At 37.1% G+C, this 18,851-nt stretch overlaps 1 protein-coding gene across 3 annotated transcripts in view; it reads right to left on the bottom strand.

The window, feature by feature from the left end:
* Nucleotides 1–18,851, bottom strand: part of bcl9 (BCL9 transcription coactivator) — a 115,228-nt gene that overhangs the window by 70,986 nt on the left and 25,391 nt on the right. For all 3 annotated transcript variants that reach the window (XM_077246242.1, XM_077246239.1, XM_077246240.1), the window contains one exon: nt 6,368–6,482. The gene's annotated coding sequence lies outside the window, so the exon portion shown is untranslated. The remainder of the gene's footprint in view (nt 1–6,367; nt 6,483–18,851) is intronic.

The following is an 18,851-nucleotide window of genomic DNA, read 5'->3' on the forward strand; positions in this document are numbered from 1 at the left end:
ACCATCAGGGAGCCATCTGTGTGGCTGGAACTCCCTGAGTGGGCGGGGCCTCTGTAGCCAGAGAGACGGGCAAGCGAATGAAAGCTCACAGCACCAGTTCGGGTCACCAGTGTAGACCTCTACGAATGTAAACAGAAGTGTTATTACCTCCGTCTTTGCCCGTTTAAGGGCCACACTGACATGGCCGTGAATTAGTGTTCGTTTAGTGCTTACAAATGAGTCGACTGTCTACTACGCTCTTCACACACACAATAGGGGGAGCTTGGCCAGTCCCTTGTAATTAACTATTCTAAATGAGGAAGGAAAAATGAGGTTGAAGGTTAATATCTACAAGCTTTTTGTGGATACATACAACATGCTGTTGCATCAGCACAGATAGAGGTTGTCCTCTCATTCTGACCTGAGCAGTGCTGCTGTTTATAGACAAGTTTAAACCTGGGTAACTCAATTGGGTAACCAATTGAAACGGGATCCGTGAGACATTTAACTTCTGTAATGTGCAGTATTTTAATGTTCAGTGGGAAATAATGCAGGGTATAGGCTTGGATCTGGAATTGATTGATTGAAAAGGGGCCATTCAGCATCAGAACAGAGCCACGTTGACTTGAAAGAAAAAAAAACATGGCAATTTGCAAAACATTTAATGTAACTGTAATGTGTATTTATGAGTGAGACAGAATACTTGTTGGGAAATAATTTAAGAATATTAAAATGTAATAATACCGCAGAATAGCTTGTACTGTTGAATTCTGCAAGGCACATTTGCTAAGTAGATATATTGGATTTCTTATAACCTTTCATTTTTAATCTGGATAACAGAGTAAAATTAGTTCTTACTGTATTAATACAGCAAATTTAAAAGCAACAGACGTTGACCCAAAGTGCACAATTCAGCAATTTGAACAAATACTCTAATAAGAAAGAAATAAAGACCAAATAAAACTCTGAAAACCTCAGCATGGGATTTATAGGTATGCAATTTTAATGCTCAATTTAGGACAGAGTTCTTTTTAGGGGAACACTTTGTGTCTCTATATGTGTACATGTGTGCGCTATGGAAGTTTTTGCTGTTAGCACTGGAGCTTGTTTCCGAAACACACAAGAGTGTTTCAGCAGCACCACCTCTCATGAAGGGAACAAGCTAAAAATATCACACACACACGCTTACAAGAAAGGCAAGGCAATCTCTCTTTTACACACACACACACAGAGTTCTTTGCCCTCTTTTCAACTACTTAGTGTTGCCACAAATGCCCTCTTAGCAACAAATAACACCCAAACCACAAATGAGTATAATTACTTATTAAAATCATTAGTTCTAGTATACTAGTGGAAGTATACAGTTCAGTCTTTCACCCTAACCTTCACATATAGTTTTTCACTCCGTCTGAATTAAGCCCAGCACCTTGACTCAACCTTGCCTGCGGCTCTATTCCAGATCAGCAGATGAACAGCGTAGACCACCAGCATTACATTAATACTTTACATTTTAAAGGCTCTATAGTGCCTATCAATTTAATTGATTAATTTGGTTTATTTCACTTTATTCTAGACATAGTATTTTATCAGGGTGAGACCCTGGAAGCTTGCATTTGATTATTGCATTAGTAAAATGAACGGAGTAGTTCACCCAAAAAAATTGTGTCATTGGTGTTATTTACTCACCAAATCTGTATGACTTTCTTCCCTCTGTGGAACACAAAGGCCTGGTTTCACAGACAAGGCTTAGATTATGCCAGGATTAGGCCTCAAATAGGACATTTAAGTAGCTTTTTTTAAACGTGCCCTAGAAAAAAACATTAGTGGTGTGCATCTTGAGACAAAACAATTGCACTGACACTTTAAGATATGTTAGAACAAGTTACTTTCAGTTCAGACAGCTCAAACATGCATTTTAGTCTGGGACTAGACTTAAGCTTTGTCAGTGAAACTGCACCAAAAAAAAAAAGAGGTATTTTGCAGAATCTTTTCTATGCAATAAAAATGGACAGTCAAAGGTAGTTAAACATAAAAAGTAATTGTAATAGTTTTATGTGAGGACCAGAGTTCTTGACCTCAAACCAAACACATTTCAGGTTTGACAACAATGACTTTGGGGATGATTTTCAGCACATAATGGCAAACATTGGTTGGTTCCTTACACAAAGCTATATCGTATGCCTTATATCGTATGGTATGACCAAATGATTTAGAATATAAGTCGTGTAGACTGCTTTTTTTCAGTTTTGGAGCTTGGCAGCATGAATTTCTATTTTCATTCTATGGAAATGAGCAGCTTAGACATTCTGCTAAACATCTCCTTCTATGTTCCACAGAAGATAAAACGTCATAGAGGTTTGGAACAACGCAAGAGTGAGTAAACGATTTCAGAATTGAAATAATGTATTTAAAATCCAGATTGTGACGGCAAAGATCCGAGCTGTGAACGTAGAAGTTGTGGGCTCAAACTCAAGTAGTGTTGACCCAGGAACTGAGAAGTGCTATGATTTCAGCCCTATTCTGTCACTGCTCTTCCCTGGAGCGCGACACTTCCCCATGTTCCGCCCCAGGTTGTTCCAGAGGGTCTGTCCTGGCAATTAGTGTAGCGAAAGTCACTTTAAATGAGAATTTATGTGCTACAAAGCCAAGTGACTAAATTGATTGCCTGTTTAAAATCCTGACAGACCATATGAGGTTTGGAATATCATGTTAACATTTAACTTTGCTCATTATGTTTTATGATTTGTATCCATATCTAAATACCAACCCAATGTCATTGTAAAAAAAATGGAGATATTTCAGCAAAATATTACTTTTGATTCTTGCACACTTTTTTACATTTTCAAAGTGAAATATCCAGTGAGTGGCAGTAAAAGCGTGTTCACAGGTGAATGTCAACATTATATTCAGTTGGTTGTACTTGCTGAAGCAGTTTGGAAATTAAATGTCCGGTCAGTAAGGCTAAAACGTTTATGGTCTATTGCGTTCGAAAATAACATACCACCTATACCTATACTAAATCCGACCTTAAACCTAACCGATATAGAAAACATGAGATTAAAACTCATTTTCTGAAGTAACCATGGTAGTTTATCTTGTTTCTGCAAGTCTTTGAGCCTTTTTATTGTGACTCGTACGTACTCAAGCACGGCACAACACAAGTGCAAAGTGAAAAGTACAGAGCCATGGTGGGATGGGACAAAAAATCGTTTCAATGCTTTTACTTTTGCTTGCTTATTCCCCCAAGAAACTTTTCCTTCACTTGCAAAAGCACTGCAATATAGTTTTCATCCCACCTTATATTATTTAATCACAGTGCACACAAAGTTTCTCAGGGAAATGCAAAAGTTTTGTGAGTTTTCCTAAAATGGAGGTAGAGGCATGTTTTTCTCCAATGAGTCTAGGTTGCTAAATGTAACAAGCTCAAGACGGAAGGGCAAAGGTTATGGATATCTCGGAAAAGACGTGGAATTGACTTTGAGAAACTGGTCTTGGATCAGTGCAATGTTTAAGTGGGGCTGGTACTTTTCCATGCATGATAAAATCCCCTCATTGGCCCAAAGCTGTCATCAGAGACGGGGAGCTGTTTCCTACAGCTGGCCTACCTAAAGAGCCCCCTTTTCTCAAAATACACCGACACACGCACACAGGACACATATAACACAACCTCATAATGCGCTGGAAGTCTTCGAACCCATTACACCATGCACACACACACACACACACACACACACACACACACACACACACACACACACACACACACACACACACACACACACACACACACACACACACACACACACACACACACACACACACACACACACACACACACACAAACAGTGTTTACATCTAGACTATACCCCCTCCCCTTGAGACCCATTCCACATTCCTTCACCAGACTCCCTGCATTCCTCTTCTACTGAGGAGGGGGTCTGACCGACTTTCCCCCTCTTTCTCTTTCTCTATCTTTCTCCTTTTTTATATCTCTCTCTTGGCCTTTCTTTGTCTTGCCCCTTTCTCCTTCTCTCCCTTAGTGAGAAATGTGTGCGACAGAGAAGTAGATGGGGAGGAGACAAACAACTGGTAATACAGCAATGATCTGGGTCATCATCTAGAGTCGTCTGATTTAGTTTGAATAAGTGTAAGAAAGACGGCTGCAACAACTGTAAACAGGAAAATAAGTACACGGCCTCTCTACCACAGCCTAGCAAGCTGCCTCAAAGTCTATGCCTAAAGGCAGCTGCTTTTAACCATTTTGAAACACCCCCAGCAAGCAATTTTGCGTTTAAAAGACGTATTTTAGCCGTCCAAACACAGCCTGACGTCTAGGCTAAAACAAGGAAAATTTGGGCTGTCAGTGAACATTGAATAGACGTCTAACCATATCCCAAGAATAGACTAGTCTTCAATTAGACTAAATGAAATGAAACACCAAATGAAATTAAACCAAACACCTTATAATCACTGTTGACTTTGCTTACATAATGGAATATCCTACATCTTGCAAGTTATTTTGGCTAGAAGTGGGTTACTCATAGCCGGACTATCAAGTCTATAGTTAAAGGAGAACTCTGGGCAATTTTTAAGTTAATATTGATCGTTATACCTTTGTGAGCTCCAACTCAACTAAAACGACAGTTATGGGGGCATATACATAAAGAGTGTCTTTGTGCCTCTTAACAGACACAAAATGCAATTAAAATGTCTGTCCAACAAGAACAGGGCCCTTACATGTGAACAAGATGCGTTTAGCAACTTAGCCATTGTTTAAATTCACCTAAATAGTGTTTTAGACGGCTAGCTGTAGTCTCGCTCTGAAGTCTGAAGAAAAAGGTAAATAGAAAGGTAGAAGAAATGGTTCACGTTTGTGCCGTTCCAAATTGTGGCAGCAGAATGCGAAAATACAAGAACTTAAATTTTCATCGTCTTCCTTTCCATAACCTCGAGATTCTGTAGTTTTGGCTAGTTGTACTTCAACTTGATGTGCAAACTCCCATACAAGTACTACGCGCTAAAGATTACTAATTTAGATTACTTTAGTGATTACTTTCACTAAAGAAAAAACCCATTAAGTGGACGAAGACGGGTGCAACCACTGTGGAGGTAATGTAAACTTTATTTATCCTTCCATTTGGGCACACACGGCTTGAGGAGAGATATTTACCTTTTTCCGGCTACAACTGCGTTCCCACGGGACTTCAGCGTGAGACTACAGCTAGCCGTCTAAAACACTATTTAGGTGAATTTAAATAATTGCCCGGAGTTCTCCTTTAACCTAGAGTAGACGTTGAAATGACGGCTAATGCTTGTTTGGTACAGCAACTTACCACATACCACACAAATAGCGCTCCGTACCGGATAATCAGCGAACTATTGATTTCAACAGAGTTTGATGTTACCATGTTGCTAAGCTAGAGCCAATGCTAGACATTAACTTTTTTACTCACCAGCCACTGTAGCTAGTGGTTTTCCAAAGTTACTATCCACTCAGCATTTTCACTGGCCACAATTTTGACATCGATGCCATGGGGGAAAAACTTCCATATAGATATTTTTAATATTATCTCATAATTTTGTAGCAGGTATATTTGGCTGCTATCTCTTTAAGTCCTCATGCATGGATCCATTATGCTTTTTCTTTTGCCTTGACTATGATGGCAACTTTCTGGGTGTTGGAACGGAGCAACAGATTCAATGTGGAGCCACACATACCGATGTTATGAAAGACAAGAATAAGCGCCTGTAGCAGTATTGTTCCCAAGGTTTTCAGTCTGGTTTTCCAATCTGAGCTGAAGCTAATTCCAGTGAAGTGTTCTTCTCAGGGAAGCAGCGGTAGATTTTCCCCCTCGCTCTGTCCTCACACACTCCCTGCTTGTTCACCCAGTCTACAGCCTGATTGTGTGTTCAGCTCAAAGTTTCTTTCCTAGGGGCAGACCTGCAGTGTGTGTGTGTGTGTGTGTGTGTGTGTGTGTGTGTGTGTGTGTGTGTGTGTGTGTGTGTGTGTGTGTGTGTGTGTGTGTGTGTGTGTGTGTGTGTGTGTGTGTGTGTGTGTGTGTGTGTGTGTGTGTGTGTGTGTGTGTGTGTGTCATAAGTCTCTCAAGATGGTTTTGTCTTTGGCTGGACAGAATATTTAATCGGGAATACTTGGTGAAAATACACACAAACATAAACTCACATTTCTAGTGATGTACATTTTACATAAACTATTGTAAAAGTAGTGTACAGTAGCATTCATTTAGTAGTGTAGAGTACAATTATATGTTATTTGTTAGTAGTTTCGTGCACATTTCCAAAAGAGGAGTTTGTTATATTTACTATTGTAATGTGCATGCTCATGTTTGATGTTGGCATTTGGCAAATGATCTTAAACAAAGCAACTTACGTTCAAGGTACACATTTGATCAGTTCTTACTTTCCCTGGAAATCGAACCCATGACCTTGGCGTTGCTAGCACCATGCTCCACTGTTTAGGATACAAGAAAGCTTCTGACAGAATCCTGAAACAAATGAAATTAAACAAATTATTGATGTCAAATTTAGAGGTATATTTAGTAATTTCCATGTTTTATTTACTATTGTAGTAATTAATTTAGTAGTGTAGTGTTCACTTCCATGTTACATTTACTACTGTATTATACAGTACACTTCTGTTTTAGATATACAGTACTGTTCAAAAGGTTGGGGTTGTGTGATTTTTTTATAAATCAGTCTCATGCTCATCAAGACTACATTTATTTGATCAAAACTGCAGTAAAAAGCAGTTATACTGTGAAATATTATTGCAATTTAATATATTTTAAAATGTAATTTATTCCTGTGATCGAAGCTGAATTTTCAGCATTATTCCTCCTGTCTTCAGTGTCACATGATCCTTCAGAAATCATTCAAATATGGTGAATTGCTGCAACAAAAAAAATCGTATTAATCATGTCTTATAATGTTACAATATTTTTGTGGAATCCATGATACATTTTCTCAGGACTCTTTAATACAGATCCATTCTACGTGTATTTACTAATGTAATGTTTTCGTTGGGGTAACATTTGCATGTATATAATGTAGTGCAGCATTACGAACACACAGAGATGAAAATGACTGTCTTGAAACATGTTTTTAAAAGTTGAACTTTTTATATGACGTCTTTAAACGTGGAGCTCATGCACGAGAAGCGACCTGAAAAAGCAGCAAGACGCGGTGCAACGGTCCTATATGTCCATCTAACGCATGTTTACGCAGAAAAGCAACTGAAACCCAGCACGTTCTGTGTCAACGACTCCATGAAATTATGTTTATTAGATTACAAGCATCATATTTACTGGAGTGTACATCGGCCAGCAGGTCCTGAAGCGGAGAGCTGTGTTGGTATGGTAACAGGAATATCAGCAGAAGGGGGGAGGGGAGAAAGGGAAGGAGATGAGGATAGGTGAGCGAAAGAGAATGAGGAAAAGAGCAAAGAGACAGGAAAACCAGAGGTGAGTTGAGTTCTCAGGGCTTCAGCAAGAAATGTCTCTCTTTATTATCTATGACCACATCCAATGTCTCACGCGATCCCTTATTCTTTCTCTTACATATCTCACTCTTGCTTCTGTCTCTCTGGAGTCACTGTCACTTTTGACCTGATCACTTTTTGCCTCATTCTCCTATTCATGTCCTCTCCATACCAGCCAATGTGTGTGTGTGTGTGTGTGTGTGTGTGTGTGTGTGTGTGTGTGTGTGTGTGTGTGTGTGTGTGTGTGTGTGTGTGTGTGTGTGTGTGTGTGTGTGTGTGTGTGAGTGGTGGCCGATTCCATTCTGAGATACTGAAATGTCTCCTCAGTGCACTATTTCTGTCATCGTACTCCCCTGCTGCAGCGGTAATAAGGAACCGAGCTGTGAACTGTGATTCCAGCTCCAGCAAACCTCTAATCCAATCCTACAACAATACAGCACACATGTAAATTGAATACCACCTCTTAATAGGTTTAAATTTCGTTTTTATGTAAAATACGACACACACACACACACACTGTCTAACTAACACAGTTTTATGTTTTTTCCAAAAGCCCTCGGCTCTTCAGTAGACAATATGAGCTTTACACTAACTAACAAAATTGTCTCAAAAGCAATGAAGGGCTTTGATATATACCCACTTATGACTGATTAAACAGACTTTATATTTTTTTATTTGCGCTCTCGCTCTCTTATGCACAATTGCATAATAAGACCACCTGTCCAAAACAAAAAGTGTCTGCGTTCGCTCCAACACTCGATCGAGCTTAAGAGCAACATTATAATTCATTCAGGGGTGTTTTGCTATGCTTTGCGTTGACTGGCTCAGAAGAAGGAACAGTTGCACCCCCCCCCCCCCCCCCCCCCCCCCCCCCCCACAGTGCTGAATGATAAGTCGAGCCACCAACACACACCACTGTCAATCAGAGCCGGAATGGCTCACCAGATGGAAGCCATTTTGAATATGTCACTAAACTCAGATACTTATGCTGCCTTCAAGTCCCCTGGGAAAAAAATACAAATTGATAAATTTAATAGTTATTTCTCTCGTTTACAATTCCTGACAATTCCTGTGCATTTAATAGTGCTGCCACCGAGAATCATGGGAAATTTGGCTGCACAAGCTTGTCAACTCATAAACCAGATAAATGAGTAGTATTTTCAAGCTAGCTTGAATACTATTCTTCATGAACAGTACTAAAATAGGCATTTAAACTTTACAGTTAGCAATTACCATTCACCCCTTATGATCAATATCAATTAGCTTCCGCTAATTCACACACTTCCATATTGCAAAGTCAGAGCTCACACTGGTATTTATATGTCTGTGCTAGATTTAAAGTAGGCTTATGTTGTAAATATGATCACTATGAGATGACTTGAAGGCAGCATTAAGCGCTAACTGTGTATATAGAACATATACAGATGAATGTTTACCGCCCTGACTAGCATTAGCACCATTCATTCCACATTAATCAAGAAAGCCATTTACTCTAATTAAACAGTAAAATGGGTTGCAGACCTAAGGAAAAGAGGACAAATATATGCAAAGATTAATTCAATTTCCCGCCATTTGTCTTTAATGGAAATCTTGGGAGTTCCATACACATTCTTAAATCTGAAGAATTGGTGTGAGACTGTTGGCTATCTTTAAACCGGATTCATGGTCACTTTGAGCACAAAATGCTATTGAACAGTGACTAAGCAACTACTTTCAATAACATCAACACCTCATGAGCTTTAATAAGGAACCAGTTGACCCGCATGCAACTGCAATCCATCATTTGTTAGTTAGTGAATCAATGTGCTGTCACTTTTAGAGTCCGTACTGAAATATGACCGCAACACTGTCAGCGTCTACAGTGGCTACCGAACTCCTCTATAGAAAACAGTTTTTAATTTTCAATTGTAATGATATCACAATATTTATAATGTATTTTCGATCAAATAAATGCAGCCTTGGTGAGCATAAGAGACTTCTTTCAAGAAATTAAAAAAATCTTACAGACCCCAACATTTTGAACAGTAGTGTATTAATACGAGAAAAGTCTAGAAGTGGAATAATTAAAGGGGCAGTGTGTGATTTTTAGCGCCATCTAGTGGTGAGGTTATGAATTGCAACCAACAAAAGTTACGGTGGCTGACAGGAAAATATGTCATCGTCTGAGACAGCAGAGAGTAGCCAGTTCAGCAATGAGGTTTCTTTACAAGGATAAATTAAGAAATTATGTTTACTTAATTATTCAGTAAACTATATGTTATTGCAAATATTATTGTTAATTGTTCATCATTGTTTCAGTGTTTTATTCGCTGAAATAAACTTGCTTCCTTGCACGAAGAGCAACAGGGTAACAAAACGCGTTTGTAACTGTAGAAACATGTCGGCGCATTTCAATGTAAGGGTAGCCGCGGTGTATGTAGATAGAAACTGCTCATTCTAAGGTAATACAAATATAACGATTCATTAAGTAAGGTCTTTCTACACCACTGAAAACATAGTTATGGATCTTATATTGCATTTCTGTCAATTGATCCTCAGAAATATTACACAATGCACCTTTAAGTAATTTCTGAAATTTCTGATACAACAAATAACAACAATCATTGCATGTTTTTAACATCTGGCTACTGTACAACATGCCGGAAACCTGAATATGAATATGAAATTGTCTCTTTTATTAACATTCTAAAACCACTAATAAAATACTCCCTTAAAAAGTTTTGGCACCAGATAAGATTTCTCAAATTCCTAAATGTCTGGACCCCATTTATCTTATGCTGGTGGAAGAGAAAAAAAAAACAGGGCACTCACTTATTTGCTATCCATTCATTCCTGTCCTCTAGTTCTCTTAAGAGTCACAGGTCCTGACAATACTGCCTCTGTTCTATGAGGAAGATCTCAAACCAGCAGAAAGGCACTCAGCAAGAGTGCTCCATCTGAACGCCTGTCTGTTTTAGTCTAAACAACAAGGATTTTTGTTTTATATTTATATATTTTTTAAAAAGCATATATCAGAAATATTCTTTAGATGGTTTCCTTGGAAATAGACAAATGTTTTACATTTACATGTTTTACATTTACATTCACAAAACACTATAAATTCAGCTATAATATAATTCCATGACAACTATACATTCATAAACACCCTTTCTTTTACTGGAAGACGATGGCATAAACTTCAAAACATTACTGATTTGTGAACCTTATTTTAGCCTGATTTGTGAACCTTTTTGCAATTGTAAGTCAGTTACTGTTAAATGTGATCAGTTGATTTAACTTAAAAAAAAGTGAGGAAACCCATTGCCTAAAAGTAAATAAAGAATTGTCAAGTTCACATAACCTAATTCTTTCAATTACACGTGGTTTATTACTTTATCATTTGAAGGCAACGGGTTTCCTCAATTTTTTTAAGTTAAGTGAACTGATCACTTCTTACAGTGTACGTGTCTACACTGGACGTGAGTGGCACAATACAACATGAAAAAAGACAATAGAACAGTTATGATTTTAAACTGCACCAGACGACGTGACAAAGGAAAATCGAATCTATCATCATCAGTGATGTTGTCTCTGGATATGGCGCTACACGACACGACAAATTCCCGACAGTAAACTGGGATGACTCGTTCTATTTCTGACGTACTTCCACTGCTCGCACTACTTTCACGACTCGACAACTGTCACGTCCGATGTAAACACTTGTGTTAGAAGAAAAGGTTCTATATGGGGTTCTGTCAGGCACATCATATATAGAACCTTGTAGAGGTTCACATCATTTTATGGATTTATTTTTAAGTAATTATTTTTTTTAAATTACATAGTATGAATTAAGCAGCTCGTAAACACTGTAAAAAATTAACTTTTTTCCATTTCAAATAATTAAAAAAAACTTTCTTTTCTCATTTCTCATTTATTTTGTCAAAACAACTTGGATAATTAATGTGGTTCAGATAAAATAATATTTTGAGTTTCTGTTGATTAAACCAACTAAAAAATATATTTCAATGAACTCAAATTTTTAAGGCAACCATGGTAGCTTACTTTTTTAAGTTAAACCAAGTCATTTTTACAGTGTATACTCATTACTAGAAACAAATTAAATAACTCATTAAATATGAAATTATTATGCAATCATAAGACATTCTCCTTATATAGAACCTTTTTGACATAAACAGTTCTTTAAAACTGAGTCAAGAACCCTAGGATTCTATATAGAACATCATTGAACTTTTATTTCTACAAGTGAATCGAATTCCTTTGTGAGAAAACATGCCCAGAAATGTCTCCTACCAACAATCCAACCATGTTTTCGTATACCTTGCCTCATACCTGAAATCAATTAAGTAGGTCACCAGGTTGAGATAACGTACGAATTCTAGCCACACTAAATGTTACGTGTTCAGATTCCTTACACCAGCTCAATCAAATATCGCTTCTCTCCACAGACAGAGAAGTTTGGGCTCAATGAGTGGACTCAATAAACTGAAGCAGAACCACTATACTGATCTGAAATAAATATAGCAGTTTGACATAAAATAGCTAAAGGTGTCCATTTTGATAGGATAGCTGAGTAGTTTTGCTCCAGTCCAGGCTCCTCCGGTCTATCCTAAATATCACTATGCAAATGGGGGATGGGGAAACCTGGAGAGCTGTAAATGAGAGAGAAATCAAGAGAGATGAGGGGAGTTTCAGGGACCGAGTGAGTAATGGATATGGAGAGAGACAGTATGAGGGAGGCGTCAGGAGGAACACTGTTTATGTGTGTTGCACGGTTTACTCAAGCATGTATTTATATGGGAAGGACATATGTGTGAATGTGTGTGAGTGTGTTGAGACCCAGTGGTCTGAAGCCTGATACTGGCCCCCTGTATGCAGCTGCTCCCAGTCTGTCTGTCTGTCGGTCTGTCTCTTTTTTAGCTTTCTCTCGGCGCAATAGGATGACTGTCATTAACAACTATGCTTTCCGGATCACGCAAATGGGTAAATCTCACAAAACCAATTAGAAACATATAACAGTCAGAATTCACCCCAAAATCAAAAGAAGAAAATAAGTTTTGAAAATATTTTGCCATTGAGATTATTTTTGCTTTGTGAAAAATTCATGAATAATCAAGCCAGCAAGAAATCAAAATTGACCAAATTTCCTTCCTTACTTGTGAACTATTCAGCCATGCATGTTATTCCAAAGGAAAGAAAAATATATTCATACTCTTTAATCAAATATATATCAATTATTTTTACTCGTGAGTTATTTATTTATTTACTATTTTATAATTTCCATAATTTTCAATTGGGATTTTCATTTATTTGTTTTTTATTGGTTTGATTGTTTATTATTTTGTAATTTCCATTATTATTATTTAGTATTTTTCATTACTGTAATGCAGTATTTAATTATTTTATTCATAATATTTAATCAAAATAGACCACAACTCATTTTACTGGTTATGCATTTATATATTTATTATTATATAAGTATATTATTTTGCAATTTCCATTATTGTAAATGGGGTTTCTAATTACTGTAATACAGTTTTTTTATGTTTTGTTTATTAGTAAAAAGTACAACAAATAATACCATATTGTACAATTAATGAACTTTATTGTAATTTTTTATCAAAATTTTCTTTTGGGCATCAAAGTAATAAGCATTTTGGGGGGAAATTATTAATTCTCATAAAAATACTTTTGCAGTGCAAAAAACTATATTTATTTACACCGAACAATTTATTTTATTTTTTTTTCTTCTTTTTTTTAAAATTGTGGCCGGACATGTTCTTGACAGCTTTCGTGCGATTCGCCCAACTTCAGGGCAACAGAAAATGAAAGACATACTTAAAACAGACAAACAGAGGAAGACCGAGATAAAGCTAGAGAGACCGAGGCTGTAAAACAGAGCCCACTTGTTAACAACCATATTACAAACAATCTCTCCACTCATGTGAAAAAGAATAAACAGGCCGTATCAGCAGAAAGCGCTCTCTGAGTAAGAGCTCATTCAGCATATGAAGTACAGATGTGCTCAGCGAGAGTAAGTGATCACAAAAGAGGAAGACTGTTGACAAGGTGTTGCACAAGGAAGGAGTGGTGGAGGAGAGGAAAGCAAGAAGAGAGGGGAGGGAAAGAGAGAGCGAGAGAAGGGAGGAAAGCAGCCAAGTTGGCAGGATGAATGGAGAGTGCAGAAGGAGGGTAATGTGGGAGTTTGATAAATTGTGTGCGTTTTCAAGTGTGTGGGTGTTTGTTTTGTGTGTGTGTGTGTGTGTGTGTGTGTGTGTGTGTGTGTGTGTGTGTGTGTGTGTGTGTGTGTGTGTGTGTGTGTGTGTGTGTGTGTGTGTGTGTGTGTGTGTGTGTGTGTGGCTTGAGGCTGTAACACAGACATGGCGCTTAAGCGAGTCTAGCCCAGAGACGGACAGGAAATAATTTTGCCTCTTCACACTAGAAGCTGCTGGACAGTCTCTCTGTAAACTTGCCTGACTGGTTGCCAAAGTATATATATGTGTGTTAGAGGGAGCAAAAGAGTTCATTTGTGTGGTATGCGATGTGACACCTCCCCCCAAACACACACACACACACACACACAGTTCACCTATATTACCCTGCCATTTGAACAAAGCCCTGACCGTATGTATTAAAATTTAACACGTAACTCATCCAGCACTGTTGATTGTTCCACCATCCGGCTTACTGAGGAGAGGTGTGCTATGACTAAATGAACATGAATTAACTGGTGATAAAACAGGGAAAAAAATCCCATAGACCTACATTGAAGGAGGAAACAGAGTCATATATAGGTATAGCACAGAGGCTTGGTGATGGGCTCTTTTGACTAGGAGCAGTAACCAACAACCTAGAAACCATTCAGAATACCTTAGATCCCACATCTGATTATATTTAATACAATAGTTTTACATATATTGAATTAAATTATATATATATATATATATATATATATATATATATATATATATATATATATATATATATATATATATATATATATATATATATATATATATAATATGTATATGTATATATATATATAATATATATATATAACCGTTTTATACATTATTATAAAAAAGATAACTAACAATTATTTGCATAAATAATCATCAGTTTTATTTTTACAAATGTCATATATAATGTATATATATTTCTTGTCACATTTTGTGATATTTGCGTTTGTTTTATTTTTGTAATATGTAACAATTTTATTTTCCCCACCAATTTTTTGAGGATGTTTATCTTCAACATTACCCTTGCCTCCTCGGAGGAAACACCCTTGTTCCTCCGTATATTACTACCCATATTACACAATATCACAAAATGTGACATTAAATGTGTATAAACAGTCTCTGGTATAAATCATTCGTTTTTCCTAATTAACACTGTCCAACAGCGACACCAGCAAGTAAAGTTATAGCAGATGCCGTGTCACTCTTGTCTCCCCTGAGCCCATTGAGTTTTAATAGACCCCCTAAAGCGTGCGCTGGGTTTGGTGGGGGGTAATTAAAAATAAATGGGGAAAAGGTCATGTGAGTGGAGGCAATGCCTCCATCGCGTTATGAATAAATATGATGGGTTATGATTGGATTTTATTTTGTGCGATTTAGTATGTGCGATGTATCCCACTTCTTGTTTTTGTGTGCGTTCGCGAATCAACAAAAGGAATTAGCAAAATTATGGCGTTAATAGGAAGACTAATTCAAAAGTAAACTCATCCTCTTAGACATTACTGCTTTTATCTCGTCAAAATCAAACTTGAAATAGCCTGAAAAGATGATGACTGTGTTTTTTTTTAGTGAGCAATATGCTTGGGGAAACTAAAGGTACATATTCATGTCTGAACAGTGTTTATTGGGCATGACTGATGATCTGAAAATAAGTTGACTATTAAAAATAACAGCTGCAAATCAGTTTAAAAATAAAACATGTTTAAATTATTACTGCCTTTTATTTACTTTTTACGTTACTATTTTGCCATTCTTTTAAAAATGTAAAAAAAAACTAACTTGATGAAAATGTATAGACTTGGATTAATAAATAGAACATCAACAACATTGTTAATGTAAAAATACAAAATAGAATTGAATTTGGTTTCTTTTTATGTAATGTTTCTATAACCAGGAAAATGTGACAATATTAAGTGTAATTGGGACATGAATTTTTATTTGAAAATGTACATTTATATTTAAAAAAAATTTGAAAAAAAATGGAGGTCTTTGCCTCCTCATTTCAGAACACCACTGATCACCGATTAAACGATTGTTTAAAGTTTAGTTTAGCTTAACGGGGTCTTGTGAAAATTCTGCATTAAATAATAATAATTTAAAGTAATTCTGATTCATCTACATGTGTTCGAAAAGCCCTTTGTGTCACAATATCAACCGTTTGGACTCTTTGTCCAAAAAAGTTGCATCTTTTCCCGCCACTAGTTTGTTGTCATGGTTTCTAATTTGGTTTGTCATCACTGTCAGCTGTATCATCGTTAATCACCTTATTTGTCTGTGTATTTAAGTCCTGTGCATTCCTGTGCTGTGTATTTAAGTCCAGATCACCCTTGTCCGGTCTTGTTTACGTATGGTTGTGTTTGCTTGCTGTTCTTTGTGTGGAATTTACCTTGTGGATATTATTAAATACTATTTGAACCTTCATCTTCGTGCCTTTATATGCAGCTTAACCGTTACACTTTGAGTGTTTGACAGTGATGAAGTGGGATTGATGGAAAGGTAAAAGCTGTCTGTCTTTGGCGCGCTAACAAAAAGACACAACATTTGAGAATCAGGTTTGCTTCTGATTTTGTTTATACTAAGCAGCTTTTTTTTTTAAAGTAAACCTGACATGCTTTTCGTGTGATCGTATTTGTGTGGGTAAATGTGTGTGTTGTCACAGTTGCTCAGTTGGAGGGACGGTGTGTGTGTGTGGCTGTAATCCTTCATCATCCCTTGAAAACACACACGTACTATCCTCCCACTATACTACACTGCAGGTGTGTGTGTGTGTGCGCGCTCTGACAGCTTCAACACACCTCTGTGGTAAATCAGCAGCAGCTGCGAGAACCGATCACGCGAGTCTGTCATCAAATCAGATGGCGTCACCATGTGTGTACACTGCATGGGCCACAATCCCCGCAGTGGGAGCTACGCAGAACCAATGACCCTGTAAAACTGGACAAATGAATCAGTGGCTTAGAGTCTAGTCCCCATCAGTTTATAATCATAGGTGTTCAGTAAATATGGGCTGCTTCTGAAACCTGAAAATGCTGCATCCTTTGCCAGTATGTGGAAATAGGCAGGCTTCAGTTACAATAGATGCATCCTTCGCTGCCTATGATATCCCACAATCCTGTGTGTAAAGAATCAATACAGCATCCAAATACGTAAATTATTCATTTTTATTAACTTTATATATGTGTGTTTTTATTCATATATAGTTGTATGTAACCAGATTTACTTATTCACTAAACACCCACAGTCCAGTTTAACCAGGCATTCTCGGCACTGATATCGCACCATGTATATTGAGTTTATCTATTTATTTCAATTAAATCATTAATTTTCGTCCCAGAAGATGCTCAATTGCACTGTGAAAATTGTTATCAGAACTTTTCCATTTTTTTTATCTGCTCGGGCTGTTGAGGTGGTAAAACAATGCAGACAGTGCATGCACGTAAACTACGCTATTTATTTTATACCAAAATAATTCCTTCGTACAAAAGAAATTGCTTCTGTTTTAGACACAGCCATGATTTCTCTACTTAAAAAAAGCCCATACTATAATAAATAGTGAAAAATAATACTAAAATGTATTTGAAACACATTTATTTTATGCTATGTGTACTACAAAATACATTTACATATTGTGTACTTAATATAAATAACCTGCAATTGTACTTTCGGTATACTGATATACTTAAAGTCTGCTAAATTGGAACTAATTTTGTACTTAATGTACTTTAGTTATCCAGAAATAGTGCTGAGGTCCAACTAAAGATATATTAAGTATATTTGATTGGGCTAAAATGGAACTATTGTACACTTAAAATATCTTGCATTTAAAGACTGATATTATACAGCGATCATACTATCCTTACTAATAGTGGTATTAAACACATTTTAAGCGTAATATTAAGAAATGTGCAATGTACAATGAACACTCAAAATAAAGTTTAATTATATTTATATCAGTAACTCTCAAGCGATATGTCAGTAAATATTTTAATGGCTTTGTAGTATACTTAGTATGAAATACATGCATTTTAAAGACATTTTGGTATAGGTTTTTTCTAGGGAACTCTCACTATTTTAGAATGTATCCAAACTGGAGCCTCTAAAATCAGATTAAACATTTCACGTGTTTAATAAAAATTCATAAAACAGTTTAAGTTAGGCGGATAGTGTGCACGAGAAATCATTTTCATTCTGTTAATCTCTCTCTCTCTCTCTCTCTCTCTCTCTCTCTCTCTCTCTCTCTCTCTCTCTCTCTCTCAGCCGTGCTCTGGCTGGGTTGCTATGGGAACAACAGCAGACAGGTTCTCACATCCCCTCCTTCAGATTCTTCCTGGCTCACTCACCATTTATATTCATGCACAGCAGCTCCATAAACACACACACACATACACATAAACACATACACAAACGTGCAAAAACATGCTTAAAACAAACAGCGTCACTGAGCGTGCACACAAACACACACCCCAGAGACACACACACATACCTATAAACGCACTCATAAATACACAAACACATCCCCTGCTCAAACACTATCGATTCTCTCCTGGGGAGGTGTTTGTATTTGGATGAAGCATTAAACCGCACTGGCATTACAATTTCTGACACACAAAGCCAATAAACACCATCAGCTCAATACAAATATGCAGCTTTCAGGTTTAATCAGAACTAATGACCGCACTGGAAAACACACTGATGTTCACTTTCTCTCATTTTATTGTTCAGGCATGCGATTATTTCCCTCAGTAATGAAACAGACCTGACTAGAAATGAGGAACACCAGTGATGGAGGTTTTGGAATGATCAAAATTAATACGCAGCAACACTCTTAACACATTAGCCACACACACGCAACAGCAGAGGGATGGATAAATTCCTCCTCCTGTTTTTCAAGATGGGGTTATTAGAATTGAGGAGAGTAAGAAGGCATGTGTGTGAGAGAGATAACAGTTTTTCTTGCTCTTTCTTGAGCTCATTTAGCGGGATAAGCATCGACAGAGAAAGAGAGGGATCTTTTTTTCTCTGAATGGATGGAGGGGAATTGATATGCTGAATAATATTGCCATCTCTCTCGCTTACACTGCGTCTAAGCGAACAGCAAACGGCTAGAATGATCATGCTGTAACCAAGAGAGTTGAATGTCTTCA

This window comes from Siphateles boraxobius, unplaced genomic scaffold (assembly GCF_051911475.1).
Source record: "Siphateles boraxobius isolate OS27281-9 unplaced genomic scaffold, OSU_SipBor_1 29, whole genome shotgun sequence".
Classification (NCBI taxonomy): Eukaryota; Metazoa; Chordata; class Actinopteri; order Cypriniformes; family Leuciscidae; genus Siphateles; species Siphateles boraxobius.